Source organism: Bos taurus, unplaced genomic scaffold, assembly GCF_002263795.3.
Source record: "Bos taurus isolate L1 Dominette 01449 registration number 42190680 breed Hereford unplaced genomic scaffold, ARS-UCD2.0 contig_X_unplaced, whole genome shotgun sequence".
In the NCBI taxonomy this organism is placed as follows: domain Eukaryota; kingdom Metazoa; phylum Chordata; class Mammalia; order Artiodactyla; family Bovidae; genus Bos; species Bos taurus.
In genome coordinates, this window is record NW_020192294.1 from 474,699 (window position 1) to 489,429 (window position 14,731).

The window sequence follows — 14,731 nt, forward strand, 5'->3', positions numbered from 1 at the left end:
GTAAAAACATGAATGGCAAAGGGGAGATGCGTAAGCATATAGCAAAAGACGTAAAAACTAGAAATATAGCTGCACATTAAATCAGGAATCAAGAAGCTTCAGAGGAGAGCAGGGAGTGTTTCATCACCTCCTAGTCATTCTACCCCGACCCCCAAATCCTGGGAGGTGTGACAAGGGGTAGCCCATCTTCCTTTGGTCAGGAAGGGAAGTGGAACTTTAAGGTTAAGAGGCAGAAGAGGACAAAGGAAGGGGGAGAGAGATGAAAGGAAATGAAGTTGTAGAAAGATGTTACCAGTAGGCAGAGCTCCTCAGATGATAGAGTTGTGTTCTCTTCTGGGGACTGGAACTAGGAGGGTCCTGAATGTTGAGAAGGAGTTTTCTGGAGATTGGAGTGGGAAGACATTTGTCCTTAGAGAGCTGAGTGCTGATACACGAGACAACTGTCAAGCTGTGGTGTTAGAGATGACTCTTGAGAATCCCTTGGATAGCAAGGAGATGAAACCAGTTAAACCTATAGGAAATCAACCCTGAATATTCATTGGGAAGACTGATGCTGAAGCTCCAATACTTCAGCCACCTGATGCGGAGAGCTGACTCATTGGAAAAGATCCTGATACTGGGAAAGATTGAAGGCAAAAGGAGAAGAGGGAGACAGAAGATGGGATAGTTGGATGGCATCACCAACTCAATGGACATGAGTTTGAGCAAACTCCAGGAAATGGTGAAGTACAGGGAAGCCTGGTGTGCTGCAGTCCATGGGGTCGCAAAGGGTCGGACATGACTGAGTGACTGAACAACCCTTTCTTCCAAGAGGAAGACACTGAAGCATTCTTTTGCCCAATATTCCTCATCACACAGATGTGTCTGAATAAAAAAAAATACCTATGTGCGGCATCTGGGCACTTAGAAAGCTTCTTCATAAATTCCCATTTCTTTGAACCCTTTACTCATGTTGTAGTTATTTATGTTGTTCTTTTACACATAGACCTAAGGGCTCAGAGGGACTCCAGGATCAGCCACAGTCCATGTGGCTAACAAATGGCAGAGTTGGGGTGGATCTCGGTTTTCCTAATCCAAGTCCAATGTCTCTTTTTCTTCTTCATCTGGAAAGGATAATGGCTTGACAAATACTGGTTCAGTTGAAGGGAGGGTGAGAAAAATAAGGTAAATTTATCAAACCACCAGATAATTTCACAATTGCTTCTCACCAAAAGAAAGAGTGGATTCAGAGAATTGTTTTAAATTTAGAAATAAATATGAAAATGATACTGCAGAATCTTAGAGGAAAAATTTATTGCCTCACAAACCACCCAGTGTTGCATTGACTTGTTGTTCATTTTGTGGTGAACTTAGAAAAAGTTAGCTTAAAAATTTTCCATGCGATGTGGACATCGTAGTTCTGGCTTCCAAAATGACTATCATTTTGGAATTTCAAACGACAGAAAAGCAAGATGAACTCCTAAGCAAAATGGAGCTGAGGACTAGGACTCACAAGTTCTTGAATGAGCAAAAGTGCAGAGTGATTGAGGTGTGTGTGTGTGTGTGTGTGTGTGTTTCTCCTGAAGGATTTAACTGGGGACTGAGAAATCACTGTTCTCCCCCATGTGTCCTGGTTATGAAGTCTTTGAGATTCTGTTGAGCCTGTTCTTAGGCCAACTAAAAGAGAAATCAGATGGATAGAATGGAAATATAACACTCCTCCTTTCTAGAATTTTAACCTAGAAGCTGTGAATAATGAGTAAATGCATGATTTCTTTTAGCCAGATCTTGAGAGACTATCATTTAGCTAAGAGTTTAAACATTTTCCTAGTGTTTTTATTTCCAGTTTCTGGTGAAGATGTGAAAAAAAGGAAGGCAGGCAAAGAAGAGTTGAAAGAAGAGGGGATTTTACACACAAGTGAAATTTTTTTCCATAATTATCGTGAAAGAAAATTAAACATTGTCAGAGATTAGGGAAACAAATTCCTTCAGGTGACTTTTTTGGGGGCCTTTCAACAAAATATTTTACCTCAACTCAATTATTCTGCTGATGTTTATGTGAAGTACTCTGGAGGAATTTTAGATTTTATTTCTGCCAGTAATTTAATTATATGTCATAAGAGTTAGTTTATTTTAGCTCAACTAGTGATGAATACTTTCAGCTGAGGAATAAATCAGAGTTAAAAGATTGTGGGGTAGGGGGATTACTCATTTAGAACATTTTTAACTTTTTTCCTGTGTCAGACTTAGAAGATGTACCTCCAAAGGAGACCAAATGTAGTAAGCACCTGTAATGGATTTTAAGCATGGAGAAATATCACTCTGTGTTGTTGAAGGAAATTAGGAACCCAGTGGAAGGGTTGCAAATCATACTAATGTTGTATTTTCATGTTCCGATCGAAATTCTGCTTGACAAGCAACCAGAGATCATTACCAAACACTTTAAACCTGCAATTCTTCGGGAATGCATGAGTACTCTCTTTAATGGAAAAATGATGCATCAATTACCAAGAGACTGGCTTCCAGAAATGCATTTCCCAATTGCTAGAGGGATGAAATGGTATATATCATAGCAGACAGGTTGCTAGGAGGCAGGCTCAGAAATAAGAGGACTACACAAAACACTGTCAGACACTCAACCCAACCTGAATGATTATGTTATTCCCCAGAAAAAGCAAAGAGCAAAAGGCTTTCTCAGTTCAGTAACTGCAATAGCAGAAAGGACTGATGGAAACCAATTGGCTCTCTTTTCATTTTGTGAATACCCAAGCCAATGTCGGCCATCCTTCAGTCTTGCAGCATTGCCTCTTCCTCTTTATTCAGTCTGCCTTCCCCTCATCATCACCATCTGAGCTCCACAGTTACTCCGCCTTGGAGGTCCAACCTATTGACCTCCACTTCTACTTCCCCACAGCATAGTTATGGTTAGAAAAGCCCAGGTTCTCAGGGCCCCCTTTTTATGTCTTATGTGTAGCAACTTTGGCACTGTAAATATATGAAACCCTCGAGTGCCAGTTTCTTTTCTGAAAAGGAGGAAAACATTGACCTTAGAGGACTTTTGTGAGGAGAAGATGAGGTAGAGATACATAAACTGCTGATCGAGGCTGGCATGTTTGATTAATAATCTGTTAAAATTTTGAGTTCCATCAATCTTCTACCAGGAAGACTTAGCATCGTACTTCCACTCTTTTTTCACTCCCATTTATCTCTACATTCATGTTGAAGACATTCCCAACCTACTTGTCTGCCTGTTCCTCACCCTCCAGCACTTCATGGACCTCCATCTTCACCTCACCTCTGCTACCCAACTCGGCCACCTCCATCACTCACAGCTGTCCCATCTTCAAGATCTTCAACTCTGAATGACCACTTGCCTTCTTCTCCCTCTTCCCTGTGTTGCGTATACCACTGGTGTAAACTCAAGCCTTGGCATGGCACATCACAACATTGTTTCCATTGGTATTTTATAGAGAAGGAAGCTGTGGCAAAGGAAGACAGTTTGATGTGTCCAAGGTCTCATGGCCAGGAAGCAGTGGAATCAGGATCCCAAAACAGGTTCAATGTTGGCAGAAGCTGTGGTCTTCACCATTGCATTATGCTCCCTCCCAACATATTCTCCACTGTTCATTTGGAATCCCAGGCCCAGGGTTCCTTATCCAACTCCATCCCGGGTTTCCCTTTGCTCCAGTCTGCTCATGTAATAATCTTCATCAGGGTCTCATGATCCTCTTCAAAGACCTAAAAACCTCCAAGAGCATCAGTTCATCCAGGTGGTTGCTCCCTGCCTAATCTCTTGTGCCTTATTTCCCTCTCCTTCCCATCTCTCTTACCTGCCTCAGTGATACCTCTGAATTCTGTATCACTGGCCTCCAAAATTGCATTTCCGACAATCCGCTGCTCCTAAAATCCAACTGAACCCCACCACAGCCCAAGAGAAGCCATCTCTTTCCTCAGCATTGTTTATACAATGACCACACCATTTGTCCAATCACCCACTTTAAAGTCTTGGCTCTCTCTGCCCTCTGGCACTCAGTGGGTTTCCAAACAGATAGTCTATTTGTCATTGTCTCTCCCCTCAGCTTTTCCATCCCTGCTGCTTTGGCCTGAGTTCCTACAGTAATAAACTCTCCATTTACTCCTTGTCAGGGCCTCCCTGTTGATTCTACTCAACAGGGAGCACTGTCCCTACCCTCATCTGTTGTCTTCATTCTGCACCTCCTAGTCTTATAAAGTCCACAGTACTTAGAAAGTCAGATATTTCCAGCTTCCCCTCTTGGAAAGAGATGGAATGTGGTGTTTAGGGGACATGTGTTTAGGGGACATGTGGTGTTTAGGGAAGATGTGACAGGACCTACAATCAATTCACAGAGGTTCGTACTGAGTGTTGATCTAGGGGGCAGGTGGCCCTCATGGCTTCAGAAAGAGCTCAGAAGTCAGAAGGGACTGTCTCAGTGAATAAGGGACAGAAAGAAAATTGAATCTCCACATACTTAGTGTTTATGTAACTGGAGACATAATTTTGGTAAATACGTATTTTGAATAGTAATTTGAAAACTGATCTTTAAAATAGATGAAAGAGGAAAACACACACATACAGTGGGGTCAGAGAAAATTATTTTGGTAGTTTTCACTCAGCAGCAAGTCAGCAGATAACCATTTCAAAGTGGCATGTGGATGTCCTTGTACTATGTATTTAACACAAAAATGTTGATTATGTATCTCTCTGGGTCAAATGCAGAGTGACTGATTTAGGAAAGCTCTAATACATGTACACAGTGAATCTACTTCATACAAAGAAATAAGTATGAAGTGAACTGGTAAATGGGAGATGCTAATATAATGGAAAATGCTAATTTATGACAAGGTAGACTATTATAATAATAGATTGGTCAAAAAGTTCATTCACATTTTCCCATGAGCTCTCATAGATGAACGAACATTTTGGCCAACCCAATACAATTGAAAAAAAAAAAAAACAATAGAGAAGCAGAAAGTGAACTTGGTGATTCACTGCTCTTTGTTCTTTAGAGCTGGATTTAAGAGTCTGCTTTCCTTGAATGAGTTTTCTTATCTTGCCCAAGGCTGAACTCCTTAAGTGCTCGTCCCCTGGAGTCCTGTTTTGTAGGATGATGTGAATCTGTTTTTGTGGTACTGATCATAATACCTTTGGTTTTCTTGTCATCTTTACCATCTCAGCTTGTGCTGTACAATATGGTGGCCACTAGGTACACATGGCTATATAAAATTAATTAAAGTAAGTTTAAAATTCTGTCCCTAAGTTGCAAGAGCCACATTTCAAGTACTAACTGGCCAGAGTGGCTAATGGCCATGCAGATAGAGAACATTTTCATCATTGTAAAAGGTTCTAATGGGTAGTGCTGATAGCCTCTGATCCCCTTAAGAGATTGATACTGCCCTTTTATTTCTGTATTCCCTAAACCTAACACCCAGTAGAAACTCAACATGCATTTGTGGAATGAGTAAGTACAGAAAGTTGAAACACTGAGCTGAGAGAATTAATAACTTATGTTATTTTGAAGACATGTATTCAAGTTTCTCTTGTTTGATTGCTCTGGTGAACATTTGATTGTAAATTAGAAATGATGGATTAAAGACAACATTACCTCAATTGTGTGCATTCAGGTAGCCTCAGCTTCAAAAACATTGCTTTCCTCAAGTATGAATGGCTGTCGTCTCTGGGTATATTACCATCCAACTGTGAAGTTCACTTGCAGAAATTTCTTAATAAAGCACATTTCTCTTCTAAACTCTGGAATGCCAGACTATTTGCTTTCCTTTTGAAGCATCAGATTACCAAATGTAGCCAGACAGCTACTTTGTGCTTTTTTGTATTTCAGGCAAAAAATGAGTTGAAAACTGATTTTAGAAGAGATGAGGGAGAAACACAACCAGGAAATAGCATCAGATAAACGGTTTCAGCAGCTTGGGTTCAGAATCAAGATACTCTCAATCAAGTTGACTTAAACCATAAGGAGAAGTATGAGGTGACAGAAAGAAATGTCCATAAACAGAGCGGGTTCAGAGTGGTTGATTCTGTGACTTAATGATGTCCACAGGGATCCAGGTTCTGTATCTGTTTGCCAGGGTCATCTTTATGATTGGTTTAACTACAAGATGGCAGCTCTCCAGGTGGTGCTAGTGGTAAAGAACCCGCTTGCCAATGCAGGAGATGTAAGAGACTCGGGTTTGATTCCTGGGTCAGGAAGATCCCCTGGAGAAAGGAATGGTAACCCCCTCCAGTATTCTTGCCTGGAGAATCCCATGGACAGAGGAGCCTGGCAGGCTACAGTCAATAGGGTCACAAAGAGTCAAACATGACTAAAGTGACTTAACACGCATGCAAGATGACAGCTCAGGTGTCAGGCATTGTCTACAGACACAATAGTTTCTAGAGAAAGAGGAGAGACAGTCTGTCCTGTTGCCCTCTCAGGAGAATCAGAAAACTTTCTCAGAAGCCCCTACCTGACTTCTTAGCTCTCATTAGCCAGAGTAAAGTCACATGCCCGTTCTCTATCCACTCACTGATGAGAAGACTAATATATAACTCCTAAGTGAATCAAGTCCTTGGCTGGAGCTGAAAATAGGTTCAAACTTCCTAGCATGAAACATACCGTGGCACTTGAGTGAGGTATGTTTGAATGAAATAAGAATCCCTTAGCAAGGAAGGAAGGAAATGCATGTTGTATCTCTTAGCACAGAAGTCAACCAACAATTTCTGCTTCTAGACCATCCCAATATTTTACAATATATGTCAGAGAAATCTTCTAACCCTCAGTATACAAATAGGTAGTTTGATGGTCACCCCCAGGATATTTTGAAAAGTAAACTCACTGATGATACTGAGTATAAATCAATCTTATTTCAGCTAAATCCTGATTTCATAATTTAGCTAGTAGTGTCTCATGTTCAGTGGAGAATAATGGGTTGTGGAGATTTAGGTTCATATTCAAGTTGCCAAGTTTAGGAGAATGGAGTGAACAAACCCCCAACCCGAATCTTCTACCTCTGAATGAAAACAAGGAATCATCACACTCTCTTTATCTCCCCTCATCTTCTGGGATGATGGGAAATTTATCAAAATTTAGGCTAGTGATTGTCAGTTGGTGATGAGATTGGCCAGGACCATGGCCATCACAACCTCTTGGGGGAGCTTCTTTGTATATCCCTTTTACCCTTCTACCCATCCCTTTTTCACATGTCCTTGTCTTTGACAGTGAGAATAAATTTTGATGAAATGTTTCTCTTTTCCTAATATTCTAGGTTTCTCAAATTTTTGTCCACACAAATTACAAGAAAACCCGAATCTGATAGTAGTCAAAGTTCTCGGGTTGTGAAATAAACATTTACTGAGCACATACTATGTGTCACGCATGGCACCGGGTCACGCAGTACTCACCTAATCCATACAGACATTTTCCTTTGGAAATCTCATCCCTGGCTTACAATGCAGACACTCTAGCCTCAGATGGTTTGAGGGAACTGCCAGAAGTTCTCCTGCTAGTAAAGTAGAAGAGCTGGGACTCAAAATCACAGCTTTCTGCCCAAACGCAGCCTTCTTCCCAATAAATAAGTTATTCCAAGAGGGATGTTTAAGCTTGTGAAAGATGAAGCGTGTTGTTGTTTAGTTGCCAAGTCGTGTCCAACTCTTTTGGGACCCCATGGACTGTAGCCCACCGGGCTCCTCTGTCCATGGGATTTCCCAGGTAAGAATACTGGAGTGGATTACCATTTCCTTTTTCAGGGGATCTTCCCAACCCAGGGATCGAACCCAGGTCTCCTGCATTGCAGGCGGATTCTTTACCAGCTGAGCCACAAGGAAAGCCTAAGTGTCTCCTGCATTGGCAGGAACCACCAGGGAAGCAAAATGAAGCATAGCAGGTCCAAAGTTGTAGTTTGAGAGTCCCAGAGAACTGGTAGAGGAACCACAGCAGCCAGTAAACGAAGAGCAGAGCCCAGCCTTGGGTTTGTTATTGATTCATGATTAGACCTTGGGTAGGATAGTTCACATCTCTAGGCCTCTCTTCCATAGAAAGGTTCTACTACATCAGGGGTTGGTACACCATGGCCCTTGGTCCAAATCTGGCCAATCACTTGTTTTTATAAATAAAGTTTTATTGGAACACAGCCACGCCCATTTGCTTACATATCATCTATGGCTGCTTTCACCATGCAACAGCAGGGTAGTTGTGACAGAGACCATATGGCCAGCAGAGCCTCAAATATTTCCTGTCTGATCCTTTACACAAAATATTTGCTGACCTCGGTACTTAATCAGTGATCCTCAACTTTGGTGATGACTTAGAACATTTAAAAATTACAGTGATATATAGAAGAGTCTTATGGACTCTGTGGGAGAGGGAGAGGGTGGGAAGATTTGGGAGAATGGCATTGAAACATGTAAAATATCATGTATGAAACGAGATGCCAGTCCAGGTTCGATGCACGATACTGGATGCTTGGGGCTAGTGCACTGGGACGACCCAGAGGGATGGTATGGGGAGGGAGGAGGGAGGAGGGTTCAGGATGTATACCTGTGGTGGATTCATTTTGATATTTGGCAAAACTAATACAATTATGTAAAGTTTAAAAATAAAATAAAATTAAAAAAAAATAATAAAAATTACTCATGTGTGAATCCCACTCCCCAAAATTTTTTCTTTAATTGCTCTAGGGTGGGGCCCAGGCATTGCTCCATTGAAAAATAATCATTCCATTCAATTTAATGTATAGCCAGAAATTCTCCAAGTCTAACATTCTTTGAGTCCATGAAGATGTATACGTATGTTTAGAGTAAGTTCTTTGTTAAACTATTAAATGACCAATTCAAAATTTTAACACTTTTAATTGAGATCTTCAAGACTGTGGCTTTCTACCACCACTTCCTAGCTAATGAGTAACTTTTCTGAGCCTCTGTTTCTTCATCTACAAAAAGTGGATAATCAATTTTTTCCCGCCTGCCTCAGTGATCCAATTGGACTGGAGTGTCTATATGTATCCGGACAACTGTGAAGTGTTAAATAAATGTAAATACTCATATTCTTGGAAATGTTTTCTGGGATCACTGGAATATACTTTAAAAATCTGGATATTGAGATTTTTTATTCTGAACTCTGGTAGGGAAATTTGGCCTAAATATGTATTTTCCGAATTTCATTCTACAATATTTCATGTTTTCAAGTCTCCAGATAGATGAACAGCATAGACCTCTTCTGTCTACAGTATTTGCAGTGTTCTTACATGAGCCCTTCCGTGTGTCCTCTGTAGTCTTCATTTATCCCCCCTTGTTACAGATCTTGGGGTCTTTTTAATCCCTCTCCATCTATTAGCTTCCTGAGCCTTCTTTCTGGCTGTGTGCCTCTGAATGCATGCCAGTGACTGTTTAAAGGTTTCCAATTTTTTGTCCATTTTTCCCCCATTTTCCCTTTAATAAAATGCCTGGACCTGTCTCTATTTTTCCAAGTGTGATCTCATCAACATCTTCTTGAAGGGGAGGGTTATCACTTCACAGTCGCAGAGTGAAGCCTGTGAGTGTAGCCTCAACCGTGATGTGGCCATTGGCACTGGTGGTACTCAGTCTTTCTTTTACTGTTCTTAACTTGGATCCACTTATTACCTGGTATCAGTATTTTTCTAGACCTACAAATTTTCACTCTAGTGTTTCTGGAAGTTTTTTGCCATTGAATTTTTCTGTTTGTCTGTTTTTTAGTTTATCTATTTTTAATTGGAGGATAATTGCTTTATAATATTGTGTTTGTTTGTGCCATACATCACCATGAATCAGTTATAGGTATACACATGTCCCCTCCCTCTGGAACCTCCCTCCCACCTTCCATCCCATCCCCATCCCACCCCTCTGGGTTGTCACAGCACACTGGGTTTGAGTTCCTGCATCATACAGCAAACTTCGCTGGCTGGCTGTTGTACATATGGTGATGTGTACATTTCCTGCCACTCTCTCATTTCATCCCACCCTCCCCGTCCCCCACTGTGTCCACAAGTCTGATTATTTGGTTTTTTACTTTTAGCTAGTATTTTCCTCTTACTAATTGTGGTCTGTGTGTTCATGCTAAGTCACTTCAGTCATGTCTGACTCTTTGTGACCCTATGGACTGTAGCCTGCCAGGTTCCTCTGTCCATGTTCCAGGTAAGAATACTGGAGTGGGTTGCCATTTCCTTCTCCAGTGGATCTTCCCAACCCATGGATCCAACCTGTCTCTTATGCTTCCTGCATTGGCAGGTGGGTTCTTTACCACTAGGGCCACCTGGGAAGCCCCAGTTGTGATCTACAGTTAGGAAATTACAGGCCAAATCCAACAGATGCCAATTTTTGCATATAAAGTTTTGTTAAAACACAGCCATACCCGTTTGTTCACATACTGTGTGTGTTCACATACTGTGGCTTCCATACTGCCGAGTAGTTGAGGCAAAAACCATGTCCCACAAAGCCTAAAATATTTACACTCTGGCCCTTTACAGAAAAGTTGGCTGAATCCCTGCTTTAGATGAATGACTTGGACTTTTATCCCAAAGGAGGTAAAAGTTAATCACAAAGGGAAGGGAGTTAGCCATGATATATTTATGTATCTGTTCATTTTGTTCATTTTTATAATCAAGCCAGCTTACAGTATATTGTCTTTTATGAGTTGATTGATTTATCACCAGCACCTGTCATGCAGGGCTCCTTACTCCAGGGAAGGAGAGGGAAGCAAGATCCTCTTCTCTTAGGGGTTCATGTGCTAGTGTGAGGACCCCAACAAAGAAGCCAACCAGGACAAGCACTAAGGTCCCTGCAGATGGTGAGTGTAGGGAAGGAAGTAAGACCTCATAATCGGTTCAAAAGTTATGCACAGACTGATTCTGTAGTGGTCAGGAAAATGCTTCCTTGAGAATTGAACCTGAAAGCTGAATGAATGAAGAAGCCTCTGTATGAAAATCGGGGGAAAGAGCTTTGCAGACAGAGGGGATAGCAGGATCTTAGACCCCAAGAGTGCTTTAAGCAGAGTTGAGGGAAAGGAAGGGAGATAGAGCCAGAGGTGTCAGGGTACAGGAGTCTAGATTTTGTGCTAACTGCAATGGAACCCTTCGGAGGATGGCCAGCATGTGAGAGACATGCTTTGATTTACAATCCTGAGGGATCACCCTAACTTTCCTCTGAAGAATGGATTATAGGGAATCATGAGGGAAGGCAGGCGTCCCAGTTATAAGCTACTAATAGTTTGTTGTTCTTGTTGCTCAGTCACATCCAACTGTTTGTGACCCCATGGACTGCAGCCTGCCAGGCTTCACTGTCCTTTGCTATTTCCCAGAGTTTGCTCAAACTCATGTCCATCAAATCAGTGATGCCATCCAACCATCTCATCCTCTATCACCCTCTTCTCTTTCTGCCCTCAATCTTTCCCAGCATCAGAGTCTTTTCCAATGAGTCAGCTCTTTGCATCAGGTGGCCAGAGTATTGGAGCTTTAGCTTCAGCATCAGGAAATTTAGTCAGATTTAATGCAGTCCAAACCTCTACTTGGGATGGGAGATCCAGTTTAACAAACTGGAAGGCAGAGGTGAATAAACTACCACCCATTCTCAATTGAGGAGTTCAGCCAAAGAGAAAACACACATACATGGTCCATTCTGCTAAAAAGAACCTAGTTACTGCTCATTATTCATTTTTTGCCCTGGTCAACAGGAAGCTCAGAGTTACATCTGTTATTTACTTTCCTCAAATGTATGAGTGTACATCTTCTGTCTACATCCTTTCATGACCTCAGTTTCCTGTTTTTACTTGGAATTTATGTACTTAGGTAAGAACTGTCTCAAATCCTGCTTTGAAAGAGTTCTCCAAGATCTAAAGTAATGATGGAGTCTCTAATTTCTCAGCTCTACTGGAACTTCTGAAAGCGGTTTCCCTTTGTTCCCTTAGTTTCTCTTTGTTTTCCTTGCTGTATTCGCTTACACTGGTTGTGGAAAGAGGCCCTTTGAAGAGTTTATTATATAAGTGATGGACTGACAATTGTAATTAACACCAAAGCACTCAAACAGTTGTTGCTAATTGTTCAAGGAGGCCATGGAACCTTCTCTTCACTTTTGAACTCAGTACACTTGGCAAAATTAACTCTTTTGTATATAACTCTCAATATAAAAAAGAAGTTCTAATTAGTTCCTTAGTGGAAAAGAAGTTTGACTGTGACAGATTTCTTCATGACCGTTAATGCTCTGAGCTACACAATGAACTAAGAGAAGAGTTCAGGGGGAAATGGCATGTTTAAACAACACTTTCTTTGATTGGTTAATGGAATGCTGGCCTCATGTAAGGGATACTTCTTTCTCAATAGAAGCACCATTCTGTTTGAAGTGCAGTCAGCTATTAGATGCTAAATGCAAGGCTGAAATGCAATATGTCTTTGTGTTGGATTTACAGTCTCAGGCTACACCAGAGAGGGGAAGAGTAAACAGCGCTCTATAAACTGGAGTCTGCCATCAGACTTGCTGGACCGGCCACAGCAACACTATTCATCAGTGTATGTGACATAACAGCGATGGCAGGTGCTTGCACAAGATTGCACTCTCAAGGCAGAATTTATTTCTTAAGATGCTCTGTTTCAGAGCTCACAATAGCACTCGGCATGGTAGCATCACTGAAGGGGTATTTGTTGAATCAGTAAAGTGAATGAGTTATTCTCTAAGGGTGGAGGGCATGTACCGAGATAACCAGGCTACAGACTAGAATCTGATGACTCCCTTACAGGAGTTGAAAGCATCAACCTAAGGTTGCAGAGCAGGCTTGCAGAGTGGAGGAAGGGGTGCATGTGAACTGGGGCTTAGAGGCTGGGCAGGGTTTGGCAGGTTGAGGACCCTGGAAGGAGGCAGCCTGTGCTGGGCAGAAAGCATAGACAAGCATAGTGTATGCCCCATGATATGCTGTACGTTCCACTTGGCAAGACCCGCAAGTCCCTACAATTAGGGAGCGTCCTTTCCTGGTAACACACCACTTTTCACCCACCGTTCATGTGTGTGCATGTACTCAGTTGTGTCCAACTCTTTGCCACCTCCTGGATTATAGCCTGCCAGGCTCCTCTGTCCATAGGATTTCCCAGGCAAGAATACTGGACTGGATTGCCATTTCCTCCTCCAAGGGATCTTCCCGACCCAAGAATCAAACCCACGTCTCCTGAGTCCCCTGCATTGTCAAGTAGATTCTTTACCACTGAGCCATGTGGGAAGCACCACCTGAGCTTAGGTATTAACAAAAAAAGTATCTCGCTGTTTTTTGTTTTTTTTTTTGTAGTATAAAGTAGCTGGTTTTAAGTAGAATATATTTAATTGTCATCCATAGTTGCTTCTTTATTAATGATCTATCAAGACAAACTTTCTTTTTCCACTGAATAAGGTCCTATGTAGCAGTCTTTAAAAAAATTTTTTTTAATTGTGTTTGTATAACTATCTAAGGTCCATAGGGGAAAAACAAGGTCAGGGGAAGAGTGATTTGTTGACAAATAAATTATTGACTGTGGGACGCTTAGCTAGTGGTTTACCGTCCACAGTGACCTCATCGGCATGCATAGGCTGTCACAAGCATCAAATAACATATTGGAAAACAGTTCAGCAGTTATAAAGGGCCATACACATGCAGTACTGGGTGGGGAGTTTGGAAATCTCTCTCTACGAGTTGGGAGCCTACTGCACAGTGTCAGCGAAAGAGAAAGAAGTCCAGAACTAAGGGTATAAATCTGGAGAGGATCCAGTGAATGTGAGTGTCATTTCAGGAACAGCTTGATCCAATTCAATGGCTATTTAAATGAACAAAGTTCACAGAAGGAGGACGTGAAAACGGCTAAAGTCTTGAACATATGTGATTAGGCAGATGGTACTAGTACGTGCAAACACACACGTGTAAATGCACGCACATGTATACAGATATATTTGTGAGTACACACACACACATATTTTAAGGTGAGAATGGATTCCAGAGAATGTCCTTCATCTAATCATGCAGCAGGAAAAATCTTGTTCTCTGGCAGTTTTGCCGAAGTGTTTAGGGAAATACTGTGGTTGAACTTGACACCTCAGGGGAGATGGCCACCCTCCCTCAAGTGCCTTTTAGACAGTTGCATGAGATAGAAGGTGTGACTGAGGATGATTTCCTTAGCTGCGAGTGTCCAACTCTGAAGCAGAGTACTAAGCATGCCTTGAAGCCTCTTTTACTGGAGTTTTTAAATAGAGAGCTGATCTCTCACCTTATGTGGTCACTTTTAGACTGGGGACAAACAGTTGCCTAGCGGTTGTTTCTGATGGCTATATCTGCTGATTCCCATGGTTGTCTGTGAAAGTAGGGATTGGCACTGCAGAGAGGAGGGAAGTAACATGAAAACCAAGGAGATTGCCCAAATTTGGTGATCTCTATATCACTGAGTCATTCTGCAGAGATTCACTGAGTGCACACATATGCCAGGACAACGTGGCCCCACTCTCAAGGTACTCAACCCAAAGGACAAACAGGATTGCTGCTACTTGTAATTCACAAACCCTAAATTACACAGTTGAATTTCTCTCTACTTTCTGCATTGCCCCTCATGTCTCAGCATCCCTGGAATCATTGCTGTCACCCCTAGGTGGGTGACAATGTGACTGTCACATAGGAGTACATTATCAAGGCTGAAATAGTCAAGCACTTGTGTGGTGGGTCCTGACATGTGCCAATAGAGCCACTTACTTAAAAATAGCTTCCCAGCAGCTATCTAG

General features: G+C 41.8%; 1 long non-coding RNA gene across 1 annotated transcript in view; it reads left to right on the forward strand.

The window, feature by feature from the left end:
• Nucleotides 1-14,731, forward strand: part of LOC112445842 (uncharacterized) — a 283,840-nt gene that overhangs the window by 178,580 nt on the left and 90,529 nt on the right. The window lies entirely within an intron of this gene.